Source organism: Mustela nigripes, chromosome 3 (assembly GCF_022355385.1).
Source record: "Mustela nigripes isolate SB6536 chromosome 3, MUSNIG.SB6536, whole genome shotgun sequence".
NCBI classification, from domain to species: Eukaryota; Metazoa; Chordata; class Mammalia; order Carnivora; family Mustelidae; genus Mustela; species Mustela nigripes.
In genome coordinates, this window is record NC_081559.1 from 71,505,793 (window position 1) to 71,527,052 (window position 21,260).

Here is a 21,260-nt window from a genome sequence, read left to right on the forward strand (position 1 = left end):
TTAACTCTGTAGTGCTCACTACAGAAAAGCATCAGAAGGCGTGTAGGAGGAAAAAGACACAGAGGCTGGCACAGTGGGCGCGGAGGAGAGGCGGGAAGTCCTAGAATCAGATCAAATTAGAAACAGAATTGGCTTGGTCCCGCTCTGCACGCGATGTTGCAGGAGTCTCTATCATTGAGCCTCAGCTCAAGAACAGAAATCCTTTGGGATAATCAGAGACGAATAGTGAGTATGGGGGAGTCACACGGACGCCATTCTAGAAGGTGGCTCGGTGACAATAAGTAACAAAACTGTGTGGCAACTTACCCAGTAGTTGATGGATACACGGAGAGGTCAGTCACAGCTTTAGACAGGGAAAGTGGGGAAATGAGTAAAAGAGGGTAAAGTTTGGCTATTAGGAAGGAAGCCAAATCAAGGACAACCCTAGGCTGTCATCACAAGGATGTTACCAAGGCTGTCTGAAGACCCTTAGAGACCAGAGGATCTGCAGTGTCCTGACATGTGCCTGAAGGGGTACAGATGAAAAGGTGTTGTGCTCACAGGAAATCAGTGACACTGAGACACAGAAAGGATCTCTTCAGAAGGGTCTGAGTGAATATAAATGGCTTCGGGTGCTGGCATTCAATTTTTTTTAAGGGGGATGAATAAAATGCAAGTTAATTTGCAGGGAAAATAAAAAAGAGGAAAAATGAGATGAAAATGAAATAAGACTTGTATTGACTTCGAGATAATTCCAAAATGACCCGAAGACAAAGAAGATTGAGAAAACAGCTGGTATGTCAGAATGCACCAGGAGGAATTTTGGGCGGAGCAGAAGTGAAACCGGACTACAGAAGTACTTCAATGCCAATCCTATTACCTCAACAAATCTGAGATTTCTAAGGCTTTGAGATCAGCAGGGACCTTGCTGAATATGGTTGATTTTACAGTGCTGGATAGGAGAATGATAAGAAAGAGCATTTCTTTAGGCTATTGACAGAAGAGAAATAGGAAGACATAAGCCAGCAGGATATGAGATCAACCTCCATAAATAAAAACCCTATACATGCATATGATATTTTTATAATATCTTGCAAAAGACTTCTGTTTTCTCACCAACCTTCCTCTCACCTTACTGTCCTCAACTCTGAGTTCTATTTCGATGACTCCATTAACTCTCCTATTTCAAACACCAAATGCCCAGTCTACTGACCTGTGTGCATAGACTGATTTAGTCAGTGCATGTTTGCTGAGCGTATCTACCTATGGGGCCCTGTGCTAGATATTGGGTGATACGAACTCTGCCTTCACCGAGCTTATAATCATGGGGCAAAGCAGATGTACACAGATGAATCCACAGAACAAGACAAGACATCATTTTGAGTTTACAAATACATCATATTGAGTTTACAAAGACAGTGCTTTGAGGACATGGCAAATGAGGCAGGAGCTATGTATTTTCATTAGGTGGACTGGGCGGGGGGCTTTGTGAGAGACTAGGATTTCAAATAGTGGGAGCAGAGATGTGACAGAATATTCTAGGCAGAGGGACAGGAATGAGCCAAGATGTTCTCAGGGAATGGTAGGAAGTGGGGCAATTAGGAGAGCAGTAGCCCCTTCCAGTTGTGGAAGATCCCATTTGCCATATGATTAGTTCCACGCATTACAAAGCAATGCCTTCTGCAGTGTGGACAAACAGAAAGCAAGAGTCCAAGGAGAGGTGCTGATGGCCTGAACTAAGGTTATCGCAGAAGGAATGGAGAGTGGGGGCTGGGCCAGAGAGACACCATGGAGGTAAAAGGAACAAGACCAAATGCCTTGTTGGGTTGGAGGAGTGAGGGAGAGGTTGGAACCCAAGATTCTTTTCAGAGTTCTCATTCTCTTTAATCTTCACTCCCGCATGACATTGCTTACTACTCCCGGCTTCTTGAAGGTTTCTTCTGAATTTTTTAATGAGGCGGCACTGCCCTGCTTCTCCTTCTGGTCATGAGCAGAAACTTAATAAATGACCTTTGGTAAGAAATTCAACTCTTCATTCCAACACTCATCTCTCTAAAAGATTAAGTGATTTATGTGGCTCAGGTCAAGTTGGAGTTAAGTGGTAGGTCTGAGACTCTGAGACTTATCTACCAAGCTGACTTCCATCCCCCAAGGAGAAGAAAAGGGAAAGATTTGGTTGCAGGTGTGTACAGATGTGAGCCTCGAGAGTTGAAATGTCTCTAACACTCTTTTGGCTGGGAATAATGCTTCATACCAGCAGGTAAAAATAGTTTACAGTTCATTCTTAAGATAGTGAGTTTTAAGTAGAGATATGATTTGGAATGGTTGACATATAAATCTTCCCAGGCTTCAACATGAACCACGAGTTTGAGCCAACAGACGGCAATGAGTCTTTAAGAGTCATAATGGCCCATCATGTCAAAGGGTATTTATGGATTTACGGAGTCTTCAGAAAACTGGATCTTGTACAAGAATGATAAAAGCCCACTGAATTTTTTGCACAAATAAATAAGTGCTTAGCTAGCTGTGTTTCTTAAATTAAATGACTCAGCCATTGTTCACTTGTTGTAAAATACCCAAGGGTCCCAGTCCACATTTTGCAGCAATGTGCTGCAGCATTTCTGTTGGAAGAAGAAAGCATTTTGGGGCTGTAGGAAATCACTAACTTCCATTTTTGTTTTGCACACTGGTAACTTCAGAAGAAAAATGCTGCTGAGTACAGGCTTTTGTGACAAGCATTTTGTGACTACTTCACCCTCCTCACCCCTGGTGACATACAGGGGTGAGGAGGGTGAAGTAGTCCTGTATTTAAGAAAGCTGATTTGGGACGCAGGTTAATAATCTGGGGAGCCAATCATTTTGCTAGACACTCAATTGATCAGACTTAGAAACCAATGATTTTCTACATGGAAGTCTTGCCTGGAGGACCAGTGGGTTCTCTCAATTCCAGCAAGTCTTTAAGGAACATTTTCACGCTCATGAGTTCTCTGACGAGGAGAAAAATAGGTAGCTACTGCCGGTATGTTCATGAAATGCTCGGCATCCGATGTTTGAAACAAAATATTTTTGTAAGTAAATTGTGGTAAATAAATCTTTTTGACAAATAGCTGGTACTAGAACAGTCAATGCTGACAGAGGACGTGCACGTTCCCCAGAGTCTTTGACTTGTGCCAGAAGCCAACATGCTTTGGGCTCAATGGAAAATCAGAGACCAGAGGCTTTCTGACTTGTGTCAGGCAGGTAAATCTGAGAATACCAGGGATCATTTCTTAAAAAAACAAAAAACAAAAAACAGTTTTCCCAGTCTTTACTTTTTGTGAGATCAGTATTGAGGAAGGGCTAGATAGAATGCTTCTTTCTTGGTTTTGAGTATTAAAATGGGAACATGTCAGATACTGGTGGCCCAGTCAGGAGCAAAGTCAAAGGGCCTGAGGCAGGCTGTCGCATGATCTCCATGGATCTAGTCCTCCAGGAAAATCTAAATCCCCAAGAGAGAGAGGCAGAGTTCTCCAGCTTGCTGCTGTGGGGACTAGGAGATTGAGAACAATGGCGCAAGACAGGGAGGTGTTGTACATTCTACCTGTGCTAAAGTGACCTTTGCTTGCCTTTAAGGCAAGTCCTCTGGAATTTGAAGGACTCATTGCCTTACTCGTCAAGGAAAAACTCAGTTTTTCTTAAAGAAATCTGAAGATGAGTGGCCTCAACTTCTATTTACAAGTGAGTGACTATTACTACTATTATTACTATCACTACAAGTGACTATTCAGAAAACAAGAAAAAGCTGTATTTAACAGAAACTTCCCTAAGAATCACACAGCCTTCCAAACAGATAGTACAAGTGTGTACTTAAAGGAAAGTAGAAGGCTGGTACTTCATGGGCACCCAGGCAGTGAGACGAATGTTTATTTCCAAAGGGAAAATGGAATTGATTGAAAAAGGGAAGTCCCCAGTCCTCTCTAGCGATGCTTCAGGAGGATTCCAGACTCAACTTTGGGGATTGAACAAGTTTTCGGGCATATGAAACCACACACATCTCCTTGATTGTGAAAACACTTAATCTCCAGGAAAGATGGGAAACACATGTGTGTCTTCCTTTCATCTCTCTCCACTGCAGCCCACTGGGTGGTGAATGCTCAGAGTGAGTGGTGATAAGCCCGCCTTGAGTTTTCCAGCCTCTTCCCTCTAGTGTGGGACCACCAACTCCTCCTGGATTTGGGGCTCAAGGGATTGGCAATAGTATGCCAAAGGCCTAAGGGGTTTAGCTGTTAGTTCTGGCCACTAGACTTACTTGGGTAAACACTGGGCCCTAGCAAAGACCATAAGACAGAGAGGACATAATTGGAGTTGTGCTCTAGAAAGATCATTCTGCCAGCAGTGTGGAAGAATGAGCTTGAGCAGGAAAAGGATAATGGCAGAGAACATGGTGTTAGCTTTTCACAAAGTTCAAGTGAGGGATGATGAAAATGGAAAAGACAGAGGAGATTACACGTCCCACCCATGACCACAGTTACTGGTACCGAGCAACCATGCGACTTACCCACTTCCACATGACCCCTGACCATGACATGCCTGCCTCAGCATCCTCCGTGTCTATGCCTGGCCTCTCCCACGAGATCCTCCACACCTTCCTCAGACATGAGTCTACATGTCATAAGCATGTCGGCATCTAACAGGTTTTAATGTGCATTCCTTATCATAAAAGACCTGCAGTGAATTTGTGGTTTGAGCACAGGGCCATTTCCTCATCCTGCTCTTAAGTAACCCCAGCAAAGTCTCCTTTACCTCTGTCACATTTAACTTCTGATAACAGAGACAGGTGGAACAGGGATATGTACACAGCCTAGCAAATAGCCTTTCTCTTTCAGGTTGAGTAACGTCAGGAGAGGACTCTGCAGCTAGGGCCAACATCAGCGTCATCACAAATAACAATAATAATGACATGTAATAAAAAATTACTATTACAGCTTTGTACTTTGTACTGAGCACTTGCTTTTTGCTTTGTACTAGATTTTGGGCTATCACACACACACACACACACACACACACACAGAGTCATTTAACTCTCATAACAACCCCATCAAGTAAGTACCATTAATCTTTCTATTAAGCAAAAAGAAAAAAAAGGCTTAAAGAGGGATTAAGAAACCTTAAATACATGTTAAACTTATATACTGTTATATGTTAATTATATCTCAGTAACCCTGGGGGGGGGGGGAACCACACAATCTACAACAGCCACACAAAAAAGAAACTTCCTTAAGGTTACACAGGTAGTAAGTGGCAGAACGGGGTTTCAAATACAGGTCTGTCTTACTCCTGAGCCCCTGTCTTACTGAGTAACCCCGTGCCACAAAGAACATTCACGTCTCATTGTTTCCTGCCAGTCTATTCCTGGGCGATCCCCTAGTATGAAGTCAAATTAAACCAAATTGCAGGCATCTCTTCGAGTCGAATTCAATACAGAAAGAAGAATCCGTCCCAAGTCACGGGAGACCCTTTTAGATTTAACCCAGCACCTGAGTTCTGGGTCTTGGCAAAAGGGGATTTATCAAAGGATCCAAACCAGATGAAGCCCTCAGACCCACTAGGGCATGGGCCCAATTCAGGTCCTGTGAGAAAGGAACAGAATGTATCCAGCACCCACCATGTCCTCCCTTCCAGAACTGGTGACTGGGTGCATCCCAGTCATTGTGCAGGGACTTCCTGGTGTCAACAGGTTCCTGTCTCCAACTCAGGAAACATATGAGCCAATGGACAGTCTTGGCTCAGTGAGATATTACACCTTGCCGCTAGTTATACGTGAACTCCAAGAGCTCTGGGCAGCCGTTTTGGCCAAGAGAAGTGGGTCTATCAGTCAGGGCTCTGAGAGTAAGTCTTCACTGGCCACAGTGCATTGTCAGCTGAAAAAAAAAATCACTCTTTCCCAAATGCAGAAACTACTGCTCATCATCAATTAAGAGCATGTTACAAAGAACCTCTAAAAAGTCTGATGGCATAGAGAAAGTAAACAAAAGATTAATATCCAACATTTATATGCAAGCAATACATCATTAATGATCATTATAGAGAACTTGCTTAGTTCAAATGAGGTTCCAGAAGACTGGAAGCGTTCCGCTGTAACACCATATTTATAATAGCCACCCTGGGGAACAGCAGGCCCATCAACTTGACATAGCTAATATGCAAGGTAATGGAAATAAGTAGAGGTGAAACAGAGCCACACGGACACTGAATTATCTTGGGAGCCAGACTCCATGCAAATATTTAGAGATGGCCTGTCTCTTATTAGCGGAGTGGAGAGGACATTCTTCGGACACCTTAGGTCACATTTTAACTTACCATTCGACACTGGCACATCGTGTTGCCACAGCAATTGGTGAACTGACAGAGGACAAGCCGCTTCTGCAAAAAACTTGGAAAGGAGTTTGTGCACGAGGCTGGGGAAGCGACATGACGCTGCAGAAGAAGCGGGTCTGGGTTTGAGTCCCGGTCCCCAGAGACTCACTGGGCCACCTTCTCTTTTATTAGTTTCCTCAACTCAGAAATGTGGGTTATGTCGCCAAACCACGCGTCTTATGCTTCATGTAAAGCAAAATATCAGCACCTATTTCAAAGTGCCTGGTAGGGTCTAAGACAGGAGAGGGAAATGCAATGCTCCATGGGCCAAGTGGCCTTGCCAGGAGCCCAGCAGGACACAGTGGGGATTTTGCTGACTGGCCAGACACGCCCTCTAAAAAGGGTCCTTCAGCTCAGCCCATGCTGCCTTTAAGAAATACATGCCTCACACCCTGGGTCCTCTCCTGGTAAAGCAAAATTGGAAATAGTTTTTGTTTGTTTGTTTGGTATGTGTGCAAAATCTCTCACTTGTAAAATGCAGAGCTAAAAAGTTTCTGCAACTCTGTTCACAACTGCAACGTGTTTGTGGCCTCTTAGTTTGCAACCTCTCCCTAATGGGTCGTATGTTGTGAGAGCAACAAGAAATTTTATTAGTTGGTAATAATGATTGCTAACATTTATAGAATACTTACTAGGTACCAGGTACTTCCAAAAGTTATATGAAGTAGTCCCAAAAAGCCCATGAGACAGGTAATTTCATAATCCCAATTTGACACATGTGGAAACAGGGGGAGATTATCACTGGCTAGAGTTAACTGGATTTTATGGAAGCCTTGTGTTTTTTTTTTTAATTCAGCAGAGGGTGTGATATAGGGACCCCTCCCCCACCCCCAGCTCTCAAATTTTCTTAACAAAACCCTTTCCAATGACCATTCTAAGGAAATGTTTTCTCAAAGCATGATTAACTGTAGATATTGCCCATAAAGAAGTACAGAGAATTTGTCCAGATTTCGTCTCACAAAATTATCCTAATTATAATCCTAATTATTAGATTATCCTAACCCATGGAGTTAGTAAACCAAGTAAAACTAACAATTCATTTTTATTTAGCTGGGCAAAGCAGGGAGCAGCCAAGGAAGGCAATGTCTTTGCCAGACTCAGATATCAGAGCTCAACACGAAGTGGAAGAGGTAAGCCGCATGTCGTCCGTCCTGTGTCCACTTCAAATACAAGATCACTGTGGCAAGAGGTGGTACCATGTTTCACCTTCTTATTAGTGTGAATGAAAGACTCCACCAGAAGTCTCCTGTCTTGGAAAGTCATATCTAGAGGTGGTCTTTAAATTCAAGAAAGGTATTTCCAGAAAGATCTAGAGAGAGAGGCTACCTACTGGAGAGAAGGCATCTATTTCTACATGATTGGTCACGACCAGGTGATTATCTGAACGGTGAATGAAATACAACTTTACTGTCCCTCTCTCCTCCCTGGGTCAACCTTTGTCAATGCCTCTGCTTATCCACGAGACTGCCAGACAGAAAACAAAAAATATTTGAAACTCAGTTTTGCTCCCTGTGGGACAATTAGCAGAAAATGACCACTTGTGATTATTGAAAAAGAGCTAACAATACAAGAAATGTCTGATAACCTCAAATCCTGAAGCACGCAAGACCTAATTGTTTTGCAGTCTGAGCTTCTGTTCCTCTCCCTCGGCGCATCCCCGTCTCCCCACACTGGTGTTTCCTTGGCCCGGCCATTTCCAACATTCTCCTGCAGCGTGGAGACAGAAGGCTCCCAGGCGATAGAAGGCGGTTAAAAATACCAGAAGGAGCTGGCAACTGAAGGTCATAGAGATGGGAAGTAAGAAATGGAATCTTACCAAGGGTCAGCGTGTGGCACTTGAAAGTTTCCTGTGCACACGAGTGACGTACTTGGGCAGAGGAGGAAACAAAGTGGCAGCCCAGACCCAGAGGAGCCTCCGTTCCCTCCCTGTCCACGGGGCTTGGGGCCCACGTCCCTTCTCTTCCCGTCACAGGCTGAGTGCTTCCCCAAGGAACCGGGGAATTCGAACAGGATATGTGTAACCCCCAGGGGAATCTGAAACAAAAGCAAAGCAAGAAAAGAAACTTCCCTTCATGTGCCCTTCACCAAAAGGGCATTCATTCTGAGAAGCAGGGAGTTTTTCTGAAAATGGCGCTTCCTTGGCCTGTGAGAGGGAACCAGCCAGTCAATTCTCAGAAGCAACGACAAAAGAGTCTTGGGATTAGGGCGACTTGTAGGTAGCCGTGATAGTAATCATGAAAAAGGAAATGATAACCACCGGAAAATCCCCAAGAATAGGTTATGCTGGGACCGAGGGAAGAATGGTACTGACTTTTTTTTAAAGGAGCAACATGCCTCCCATCCGCATCCCCCAAAATGACTGCCTGTGTGTCTGAAGCCTTTCACAACACATTCGATTGTCTAAGTATTTACAGAGCTTTGGTAGGTGCCCGACACTACGCTAGGTGTTTTTTTTGAGTGGCCGTAAGAGAAAGTTTTTTCAGCAGAATCAGACCTACAAACACAGACAACAAACTGATGGTCGCCAGAGGAAAGGGGCTGAGGGGATGGGCAGAAAGGGTGTAGTGGAGTGGGAGCTTCAGGCTTCCAGCTATGGAATGACTAAGTCACAGGGATGAAAGGTACGGCATAGGGAATACAGCCAATGATATTTTAATAGGGTCGTATGGTCACAGATGGGAGCTACACTTGTGAGCACAGCATAATGTATAGAGAGTTTGAATTATTACATTGTTAGGCCGGAAACTAATGGAACAGTGGGTGTCAACTAAGCACAAATTTAAAAATTTCTTTTCTAGAGAGAGGGCTCTTTTTTTTCAGTAAGCAAAATCATCACATTGGAAATGGAGCCATTAGAGTCAGGACTGGTTTTCATGATCCTCAAGCTTACTGAGGGATTTAGGTCCTGGTCCTTGATTCAAGATGGGAGAACTGTTCTTGTGCACATTCCAGAAGTGGGCATCCCAGAAAGTGCGGGCTCTGAAATTATCTCAGGTCCCAAAGGAGTCAAAGGGCTCTGAGACACCTTGCAGCCCACTGCAGGCTCCAACCTAAAGCTCCTTGGAGCCCCAGACCCGATTAAACTGGGAACCGCTTTGCAAGTGCCAAGTTTCAGGCAACTTCCAGTGGATTTGGAATGAGGAGTAGAGGCAGGCCCAGAGCAAAATGAGCTGAGTAGGGAAAGGCGAAAATAGATTCCGAATGTAAAAAGCAGGGTTCTTTGATGGGCTGAGGAACTGACACATGGAAAATGTAATGCATTATTGACAAACACGTATGCTGCCTGCAAAAATAATTAACACAAGCAGAAAAGAAATAGGAATGAAATGGAGCAGAAAGACTTTGAAAGATTGTGAAGTGGCCGCTGAAATTGCCAAGCTAATGTCAGAGAGATGATTAAAATTTTCCAATAGAACAGGTGAATAGGTAGTTAGGAGAGTGTGATGTAAACCAAGAGAGAGTGGATCATTATATGAATCTGCACGGAGGTACTAATCAGCATTTTATGTGCAACTTTGCAGTGCACATTTTAGCAGATGGAGGAAGCTCTTAAAAGCTGATAGCTAAAGCGAGTCTGACTGCCTTTCTACTCTGTAATAACCGTCCCTGGAATGGGTACTTGCTTCGAGTGAGCACTGCAGGACCAGTTCTCAGAATAGAATTCCAGACCCATCAAGATGCTCACAAAGTAAAGGTCTCTGCAAAACTCCAAGGCGAAGGGAAGGGAAGGGAAAGAAACGGGAGGTTTCTGTCTTCCTAAGCAGAGATGACTGGACCGACAGGCTCTCAACAGAGAAGTTGCAAGCTCAGTAATCAGAACTCAAAGTCTCAAAGTCAAGGTCAAGTAGCAACCAGGAAGTATTCTTCTGCAGGTCGAACTGTATGCATGCAAGCAAGCACGCACACACATTCTTGTAGACACTGTATTGCCGCAATAACAAAAACAATTAGACGGCGGATTGTGGGTATGTTAAAAGGGAATAATTCTTCATGATCAGAATGATTTTTTCGCTCATTCAACAGAAAAAGACTCTTATTTTTTATTTGTTGGCAAAGCCAAATTAGAAAAAATATATATCTTTACGACCACAGGAGACAAATGAGTGATACCAAATATCACTAAAAATGCTATTAATCTACAGTGATATAAAATTACCATCTCAGCACAAAGAAAGCCTATATAATCTGAATTTCTCTAGCATCATAAAAACGAATGAGAAGCGAAATTGAGAATAAGTATGCTTTTGAGATGCCATTAAGAGTTACATGCATTGTTAACAAATGTGGCTAGACAGACTGGTGATTTACCTTGAGAAACAAATTTATAGAGGCCCAGAAAAGTTCCAAATGGGACCAACTCATTGCTCTTCTCGTTGGCTGATGACACCTTGAAGGGTGTTATTCTCCTTTCTTAGATATCTAAGTGTGGCTGATCAGCCACTGACCTTACAGATTATTTCCCCATTTTCATTTGCTCATGTTCTACACATTTCAGAAGCCCGAAGTACCTTGGGATGGGGCAAGGATGTGACAAGGAAGAGAATACAGGTCAAGGGTTTCTTCTTTAGGAACCAGAGAGGCACCGGTGATCCCAGTGGGTGACCAGCAGGGAGCACAAAGCACTGTGGACTTGTTTGCTAGCGGACCTCTCCAAACGTGAAGAAGGCCGCCCTCTGTCCAGCTCCCCTCATCTCTTGCTCTGTCTGGGAGGGGAGGAGTATCAGCCCAATTCTAGGATGTTTCACAGGTCTCTGGAAGAGCTGGAAGAGGGTAATGGACGGCCGCCATTATCTGGGACACTGACTGGGTGGGAGGCTAATGAGGACGCAGAGGAAGATGGGTTGAGCACGGTAAAAAGATAGAGAAGTGGCAACGGGAGACAGGAGTGTCTCTACTTCTTCCATATATAACAAAAGGAAAAGGAAAAAAGGGAAAGTCACCACAACCACCAACTCCACATGGGGAAATTTAGAAAAAGACATGTGACAGTGTTCAACTGGTCTCAAAGGTGATGTGGGTACAGCATCATTAGATGGAAAGCTTCACCAAGACGCTACAGGTTAAGCTCAGTTCGCTGCTCGCCGGAGGAAAAAGCATGATAGCAATAGTTTTTTCCTTTTCATTGGATGCCTTCTTCTACATAGGGCATTACACAGGGCACTACAGTGTTGTCCCCAGGGGTACATAATTAGAACAAGGCTTAATCCAGAAATAGAACTCAAATCCCACTCTGATCCATGTCTTTTCTATGAAACCCTACCAGGCACCTAATATCCTTATTGGCAGAGACACCAGCCTTGAGGACACAGGCATGCTGGGCATCCTTTCTGGGTCTTAATAGAAGTGAAGAGAAGGGACCGATCCCAGTTGGTGGCACCTAAAGCTTCAACTTATGGGGCCTTCTTTAAGAAAAATAATTTTAAAAGATGAATGTAAGACCAGGTATGATAGGAAAAATTAATTTGAACGGGTAAAGAAATTGCATCAAATCAGAAATTTTATAACACTAACGAATACCACAAATTTCCCCCAAATGCAGAAAAATAACTGAAAAACAAAAAAATATTTTTATTGGTTTATTAGAACTGATAGAGTTCTGTAATGCTGGTTTCCTTACATTTCTTGCCTTCATACTCTTTGATTGCCTCTTTATAATAACGATTTTGTAATGCTTCCTAGAAAAAGGATAGACAAGTAATTCAGTCTTTCCTCCAGCATGATTGATCAAAATGTGTTTATTATTGATGGTTTTAGAAAGGGACTCTTTGCTTCAGCCTTTTATGGTAATGCCATATAGGTAAATTCCTCTGTAGTTTTGAGCTTAGGAGGTGTTACTAACTGCAGGCCACAGCTTTTAGAGACTTGATCAAGCCGGGAAGTCCCCCTCCCCACTTTCCAGCTCCAAGTCCTCCCCTCCCTCTTCCTCATCAGGACTGACCCGAGAACAGAGGTCGGGATGCCAGGTGGCCATAAAGACCAGATCAAAGGTGGTAACGAACAGTGCTTGGATCAATTACTTCCCGTTGAAGGCAAAGCTGGGCCAGGAGGCTCAAGGTGGCCCACCAGAAGTAGTTGTCGTTAAGGACCAGGAGGACAGAGAGATTGTGCCCAGCGTACCAGCCCCACCAGCAGCCCCAGGACCACCACAGGCAAGAGCAGTGAGTCCCCCAGGCTGAGGCAATGTTCTTTGTCTCCTAGCTCAAGTGATGGCTTTCTCCTGCAGGCAGCACCTGTGCCTTGGAAAAGACCTTGAATTTTCAGCTTCTCAAGCTATGCTATGACTCTGCCTCTGGTCAGCTCTGGCCACATTATGAACTAGAAGGCTCATTTTCAGGACCTTACTTTCTCTTTGGAGCATTACCTGTTCTTGGAATGTAATTACAGTAGAAATTCACAGGTAGACCATTCGTAGTAGTAAGTTTTGAAGCTGAAAGTAATTTTTCTAACCTATCATTAATATACATTCAAATTCTGATCAATCTTGTTAGAGGGAAGACTGAATTATCTTTCGACTCCTCCTACAATAAATATCCCCAAATCATCACATGAAGAGTCAATCAAGGAAAATGCAGACAAAAAAATGGAAGGAAAAAAATATTGTAGCAGTGTGGCCCCCTTGGCAGCTCCAGAACCCAGAGGATATACCCCCATCACTGAGGTACCCCCAATCCTATAGAGAATTGCTCTTGGCTTTCTGGTAGAACTTATTAAGAAATGTTTCCCTTTCAAATAAAAATAAATGCCTGGGAAACACTTAAAGTGCCTCATACATGGGTGACTAAATTTAGATCAGAAATACTAAGACGAAAATCCTCAAGATTTTAAGGAACATGGCTATAACGGTGGTATGCCACTGAGCCAATACGGAAGATGCTGTGATGTTCGAAAAAATCCCCTCAATTAGGCCAAGAAACAGACCCAAACATCACTGATATGTCTACAGTCAACAACAAATTTTGTAACAAATGTTGTAACCTTTTGTAACCTGTTTCCTCACCTATTAGAATGGGAATGGTACTATGGTAACAGTTCGCTCAAAGGATGTGAAACATGTACCACAGTGCCCTCCATATGTGCTTAATAAATGGGATTTCCTTCCTAGACGTTTACAATATAGGCTCTTGAATTTTACAGACAGTGTTCTATGGTGTCTTTCATCTTTACTAAATGCTCCATTATGCAACTTGAGTTCTTGCTGGAACCCAAGAGACCCCATTGTTTTAAAGGCCTCACTAATTCCTGACTTTTGCTTTATCTTCTTCACCCAAAGACCAAACCCTGAACTTCTGCTTCCACCGTGGAGTGCCTGTTTTGTGTGATGCTGACACTAATCCACAGGACAAATGAGCTGACAATGTTAGATCATTTCTTCACATAGCTTTTGATGTTCGATCTTCCCTGAAAGACTGGATACACAGCTCAGAAGGGAGTATAAGGCATCACGAGACATGCCTACTACTTTCTCTCTTACTCAGACTTCTCCAGGCTGCACACATCTAATTCTAGGAGTGCCTACGAGCACTTAAGGTCATGCACTGACATAGTCAATGGTCTGTGCAAAGCTGTCCATGTATGATCATATCACACATGCTCAATTACTCTTTGGGTCCTTTCCTTTGAAATGGATGTGTCTTCCATGCTTCAAATTTTTCTGATGTCCAGCAATGTACTTTTCCAGACCTCTTCCTAAACTATGTGAATTTTAAGGGCTACTGTAGGGTTTTTATCTGGCTTTGAATGCTGAATGTATCTGGCTCATTTATTATTAGTAGTATTAGTGTTAGTATTAGTATTAGTATCTGTGTCTGCTCATAAAGGGGCAGGGAACTGGGGAGGAGAAGGCCAATAAGGTAGAATTCTAGCTCAGAGCAAGTTGACTAACAACTAGTGACTGTCTTTCAGATCCTCAGCCTCACTCTCAATCTGAGAGAGTTGTTTCCAAAGGTGGAAAGAGATGGCTTAGAAGTAAATGGGCAGTATTATTGAGATGTAAAAGTGATTGACATGGGCACAGTCCACATCAACAGTGCCTTCTGAACACCAGTGGAGCCTGCACTTCTATCACAGCACATCATGTCATGTCATATCATATTATGGCTTCCTTCAAATTGTGCTGTGTTCCTAAACTTAAAGGAACAAGTCAAATGCTTGCAGAAATTTTAACTCGAACAAATAGGCTTGTGGCATTAGCATAGCACCTTGAGTTCTTTGGAGTCAAGGCATTGGCTCAATTTTCCTTTCTAATAAATGTTTTGGCCACAAACTAACACCTAATTCCATTATCTGTGTAATGCATACAAATTCCTTTGGTTTGTAGCAAGACCATTTGGTATTAAAGTTTTTCAAAAACCACTGACCAATTACTAAGATGTAGCCTAACGAGAAAGAGAGCCTAGACATGACCCTATAAGTAGACAGATCATTAAAAATAACTTGGCAATTGGTAATTGGAGGAAACCTTAGAAATAATTTCACCCAATCCAGTTATTTTACAGATAGGGGAAATGAGGCCCAAGTTGCTCATGTGATTTGGTCAAAAAAAGCAGCAAATGAGGATTAACATCCAAGTGTTCTGACCTCTACTTGAAGCTAAGACATGATATAATATTTGTACACTGTGCTGGAATGAACTGGGGATTTGAGGACACCAGTACAGGCTAGGTGAAAACACTGATCACATTTTTAAAAGTATTTTATTACTATGATAATAAAAATAAAATACAGAGCATTCAAGATGGATATTAAATATTAAATTCATATAAAATCTCAAAATAAAATCTTTTCCAAAAATGTTAATAAGAAAGTTGAGCTTGCTTCCATGCACATAACTGTTTTATACCAAGTTTTATGTCTGAAATGGCTACAAGCAAGTCCTGATCAAGTCGTTTTAATGATCTCTTCAAATTCTTGATAGTCACCATTGATGAGAAACTTTGTTCACACAAGTAGGTGATAAAAAGTTTAAAGCCATTTTTTACAGCCATTCAAAAATTTACAACAGTAGAAATTATCTTTAAAGAATCTAAGAGTTCTTCTTTTTTATTTTCTTTGACCGACGTAGATGTTGAAATTTCTTGTGATAACGGAAATGAATTTCAAATCCAATCAAACTTCTCCATTCCAAGTATTTGAAGAGCAAGGGGCTTGAACGTGCAGAATGTACACACAGCGCTCAAGCCCTCACCTGGCCCCCTGTGTGAACTTCACTAAAAGGGCAGACCTATGCAAATGCATCTAAGGAACCAGGATATATGAAGAAATAGAGGCAGGGCTACCTTCTGCACTTTGCCTCGCAGGAGTCCCTCCTGTTCCGCAGGCTGCTACAACAGGAAATCTCCGGCATCTCTGCAGCCTTTTTGCCCACAGTAGGCAGCACTGAGCTCTGCGGCAGAGAGCTGAGGTAGGTAGCCAAGGGCACCTTCTTGGCAGTGCTCAGTGCATCGCAGAGAAATTCATGGTTTTAGCCATTGGTGGGGAACATGGGGCCTGCCCGACAGAGCCCCCAGGTTGCTCTTGCTGAGGTCTGGACTGTTGAGCAGCTCGCGACCTCAGTTACCACAGACCTCATTCACAGTACATCTGGGACCTTTTCTAGCACAGCAATCAGGAAGCCCAGGAAGGTGCAACTACCTGGTATATGTCTGCACGTGACAAGCTGGGGCCAGACAGGACTGTCTGCCACTCGATCTGTCTTCTCTCCCCCGTCCATTAATAATCTGGCCAACATACTCTCCTTGAGGATGAAAGTAATGTCTCCTTAGTTCTACCAGGGGACCAGCAAATGTAGTAGTTTGACTTCCCTCATCTAATAAATGGTGGTCCTAGAAATTCATGCAATTAGTATCTAATTGAAATTTTATTTTGCAAATAAATTAATAATACTAAATCTTATTATACCCACTTCGATATCACAGAGGGCTGACTGCTCTCTTTCTGCAAATGCTCAATGTCAGTGAGAACAGCACTGCTGACCACTGTAAAAACAAACATCATTATGGATAGAAAAATAAAATCAAGCAGTTTCTTTTACAGTTTTTCGCCCCAACTCCATTCATTATCTGACTGTATATGCTTCATCCATTTCCATTCCCGTGGGCTGAGCAGTTTGTGTCATAAAGAACCACAACCTGCACTAAAAATGCCCTTCTCCTATCTTTCTCTTAAAAAAAGAGAAACATATTTTTCCCGTGGTTGGGATTAGTGCCGGGTAGACAGCCCTGTTTATACCGTGAGCAGCGAAGGCACAAATCAGCACCCAGTCTCTCCTCATTTCTTCATGGAACGATGTCCTCCTTTGGGGACCCATTCTTGGGGTCACGGGGGTGACAGCTTCCCTGCTGTCACACGGATGTGCCTAAGAACAGTTTTAACACCTCCTGTGTGGCCAGAGGGAGCGGCAGCCAAATTCTGACCTTGACCCATGGTGCCCCTGAGCGTTCAGGGCAGGGGCCGCACGAAGCACTCACCCCCACTGGGGACCTCAGCATTACGCTCATCCACTGTGCCCCGTAAACACTGGAACAAGGCACATTCCTTGCCCTTTTTCCTTGCTCAGTCAGCCGTTCTGGTGACATGGTGTTGCTGTACCTCTAACTACCCTTGATCTCAGTGGCTTGAAAGAACCATCATCATATTCTCACTCAAACATTTGGATTTGGCCAATCCAGGCTCGCTTCAGCTGGTCTTGATTTCAAGTCACAGACTGGGTCCAGATCAGCTCAACATGTTTTCTTCATCCTCTCTGGACCACCAGATGAGACTTAGTATTTTCTTCTTGCCGCAGAAGCCCAGCTGCACAAGCATATTTTCCATCTCTGTTGGTGTCGTGTCTGCTAATGGTCCATGGGGCAAGACAAGTCACGGGGCCATGGGGAACATCAGTGGAGTGGGGAAGTACACTCCCCCATCATGGTATCTCAGAGGGGTTGGAGTTGGAGGCGGGAGTGAGTATTTGCTGACCCATCATCCAACCCACCATGTACCAAATCCAAATTACAGGACCAATAAACATGCCATCAGCATGGAGCCAAGTCTGAAACGGTCTGCTCTGAGAGGTTATGTGAAAGAATACATGTCTCATACTGTACAAATATTTCACATCAAAGCATTACCACTTGGCTTCTTGGTCAGCTTCCAGTTGATCCTGTTTGAAACAGTCAGGACTCCCCCAGTGAGGGACCCCGGTTTCCAGAACCTGTGCTGCCCGGTTTTAAAAGAAATCACTCCTTTTTTTCCTCTGACTTGTAGTCCATGCTGTTGGAACTGCCTAGGCTCCAGAACCTTCGGTACATATTCTTCCAATCTCACCCCATGTCCAGCTCTCCTGCCATCTGAACAGCTTTCTTTCTAGGTCCCAGACTACTTCTCGGGAAGTCTAGGATGGTTTTGCAAAGTCAAAAGAAGAAGAACAAAGATCCTTTGCTAACACCCTTTTTTTCTTCCAGCTCAAACAATGTGTGTGTGTGTGTGTGTGTGTGTGTGTGTGTGTGTAGAGATTTACTTATGTGTGTGATACGCCACACTCCTATCACTGGTGATGGAGCAGAAGTTAAACACACATAAACGGTAACCACACGCATAGTACTTGCCCCTCCCTGCAGGGGAGGAAAGCCCCAGTACTATCTCTGGGCCCCCCTCACCTCTATTGTTCTGCACTGCCTTTGGTCTGAAATAGAACCATGGAAGTCACTTTCACAGGAACAATGACATTGCGCTTAGTCACATGTTTAATCTTTCAGAGTCAATATTTGCGGAAAACATGAGCACAGCAGGCTATTGCCTTGGAGTTGTTGACCAATCCCTTTCTGAGGCTTCCCTTCTTTAAACTTCCTTTTTATTTTCAGCTCATCATTAGTTTCATAACGGGGTGTGTTTCTGTTTGTGTCACATTATCTTACTGCCCCAAAGCCTGTTGAGGACCATGGTGAGCCCAGATTCGGGATCAAGTCAAAGAGACTGCCTCCTTTGCAGCCTGGTTCATAACCTGCAAGAATGTAAGAATGACTTGACCCAGTGCCCTCGGGAAATAGGGCCCAACTATAGGTGCCTGAGAGAAGTAATGTGGGACCAATATCCCCTCTAATACAGATGACGGGACTGTTTGTCACCTGTTTAGAAAGCTGAAACATGACCATAGAGTAAATGGTTCCTTGATACCCATTTCACACGTCAAACAAAGGAGGCATAGGGACAAATGAAGGGACAAGTAAGAGTCTCACTGTGAATTGGTGGGAGCCCTGAATGACCCTTAGGAGTCTCTGCTTCTCAGGCCATTGAGATCCTCTCTCGAGAGTAGATGCTATGAATCTTTCATTGTGCAAATCCCTTTCCAATGGCTTTCAGATAGGAGCAACGGCATCATGAAAATATCAGAAAAGTTGTTCTGTAAGAGGAAGGCGAGCTATTTTCAGTCGCCTGACAATTTACCATTCCTTCTTTCTAGAAGGTCTAGACAAATTGTCATCACAAGTCCTCTGGACCATTGGTTTTCCATCCCATCTGCTACAACATGAGATAGAGAATTTTCATTGTTGCGTGTCTGTTTGTATGACTGCTTATGTAACCTATAGGCCTCAGAGAAATATAATGTTGATTTACTTTAGATATTAAGACTTGACTCTATTTTATATTTATTTCCAAAAACATAAAGTCTGAGTATCTTAGCTTGGACTCATTAAGCACCAAGAAATTTGTCTACTAAAGTGGCTCATAGAACTTGAAACAATTATAGTTTCTCCAAAAGCTTAAAAAAAAAAAGAACTTTTAGTCAAGGCCATTCAGCCAAGCTCATGTGAAATGAAAATTCCATTAAATTTTCTAAAACCATGTTGCTGGAAAAGAGGTAAAAATAAATTTAGAAACCCATGAAGAAACCTGAAAGTCATTTAGATAGGCTTCTCTGGGCAAAGGCCTTCAGCAGGTCTCTGCCCATTACTGGAAGCCAAAACATCTAACATCCATTTACTCTTGAATTTTCTTTATTCTCCCACCCAGAGCTCACAGTCGGCCTGTTTCTAATTCCTCTGTGCCAGCATATCTGTTAATATCCCAAGTGGCTTCCTTTACAGCCGTGTGATCATCTGTGTATTATTAACTAACTGCAAATTAAAGTCATTACTTGGTGCTTAATTTTATGTAACATTTCTTTGTAATGTGTACAAAAGAAATTTGTTTTTACAGGAGTTTGGTAAATAGCATGTGCCATGATTAATTCGAGAATTTAATGGGTCTGTTGATCTGAAATTAAATTCAGTGCAACAATTTTCTTTAAAGATAATTTTTTAAATGACATTTCAAGGTGTGTGAGCTAAAAAAAGGAAACATCTTGCACTGATGGTCTGTACGTCCCATTGTAGATGTATCTGTTTTACTTTACCTGCTAAGGGATTCATTTTTATGTTTCTAAAATCTTTAGGCACTCTGAGGAATGGCAACATTCAAATAGCTATTTTAAATCCTTTTTGGACCAAGGTAGGGTGTAAATGAACTAACAAGCAAATTCTTAAATACTTGGATGTTCCGACATGATTCAGTGTAGTTCACTGCCCTCCAGCTCTTGTGCTCTTCCTTGTCTTCAGACACACCAAATGTATTCCTGCCTCAGGTCCTTTGGACATGTTCCTTCTGCCTTGACATCTCTCTTCCTGTCTTCATGTAGCTCAAATCTTAGACAGGGACAGGGTGCCTGGCTGGCTTAGTTGGCAGAATGAGCGAGTCCTGATCTTGGGGTTATGAGTTCGAGCCCCACATTGGGTGGAGAGAGTACTTAAAAATAAAACCTTAAAAAAAAATCTTAGGGACTTCTCTGACCATCCAAGTGGAGGAAGTTCCCATCCCAGTCCCTACCACATCATTGTATTTAATGTTAATTCGCAGAATAAGTCTTTCTCTGACTTTATCTGGCTTTTATTCGTTCATTGCTTTTCCTCTGTCTCCTCCTAAAAAGGTAAGTTCCTTGAGAGTAAAAACATGTCTGCCTTATCCTCTCTGTATCTCCAACACCTAGAATAATGCCTGGTATATTAATCAGGGCTTCATACATCTTTATGAAATGAACAGATGAATGGCAATGCTCTCACAAACCCCTAGAAATAGCCATGCCCCTGACTGAGAAAGAGAGCATAATTGGCTTTAAAAGTTTTCTTGAAGAAACAGAAAGAGAAATAGTATTTATTGGCTAGGCATGAGATGCACTAGAAAGAAATGAATAATTAAAATGTGAACAAATAGGGGTGCCTGGGTGGCTCAGAAGGTTAAAGCTTCTGCCTTCGGCTCAGGTCACGATCCCGGGGTTCTGGGATCGAGCCCTGCATCGGGTTCTGTGCTCAGCAGGGAGTCTGCTTCCCCCTCTCTCTCTGCTTGCCTCTCTGCCTACTTGTGATCTCTGTCAAATAAATAAATAAGATCTTTTTTTAAAAAATGTGAACAAATTAAAAGCTGGGAAGGACAGGGATCAAGGTTGTAACTGATTGCATAGCTTGCACAAACACCAAGTACTGATCAAGAAGTGAAACTGGGCATCGGTGGGCACCTTCTATCTTTATAAGCCCAACAAGCAGTTTGAATGGTTCCCATTAAAAGAAAAGCCACTGTCTTTGCTGATAATAAACTAAAAGATCTGATGTTTCTTTCAATTTTCTATATTTAAAGCAAGATTCTGAAGGTTGAGATGATGTTTCATAGTACAGGGATATGAGGAAGAAGAGGCCTCAGGAATGTAACAGAGTCCTGATCAAGAATAAGAACTAAGAGATATAAATCTCCATGTTCACTGTCATACTATACTGATGTTTTATACTTAAAACACACAGAAGTCTCTTTCCCAAGACTCCTGTGCCTTTAAAGTTCTCCTACAATTCAACATGAAGTCTGTATCAAACCAATAA

The 21,260-nt window shown here is 42.8% G+C and overlaps 1 pseudogene; it reads right to left on the minus strand.

Annotated features, from left to right (window-relative positions):
* LOC132014484 (tissue alpha-L-fucosidase-like) overlaps positions 1–21,260 on the minus strand; it is a 46,193-nt pseudogene that overhangs the window by 4,857 nt on the left and 20,076 nt on the right.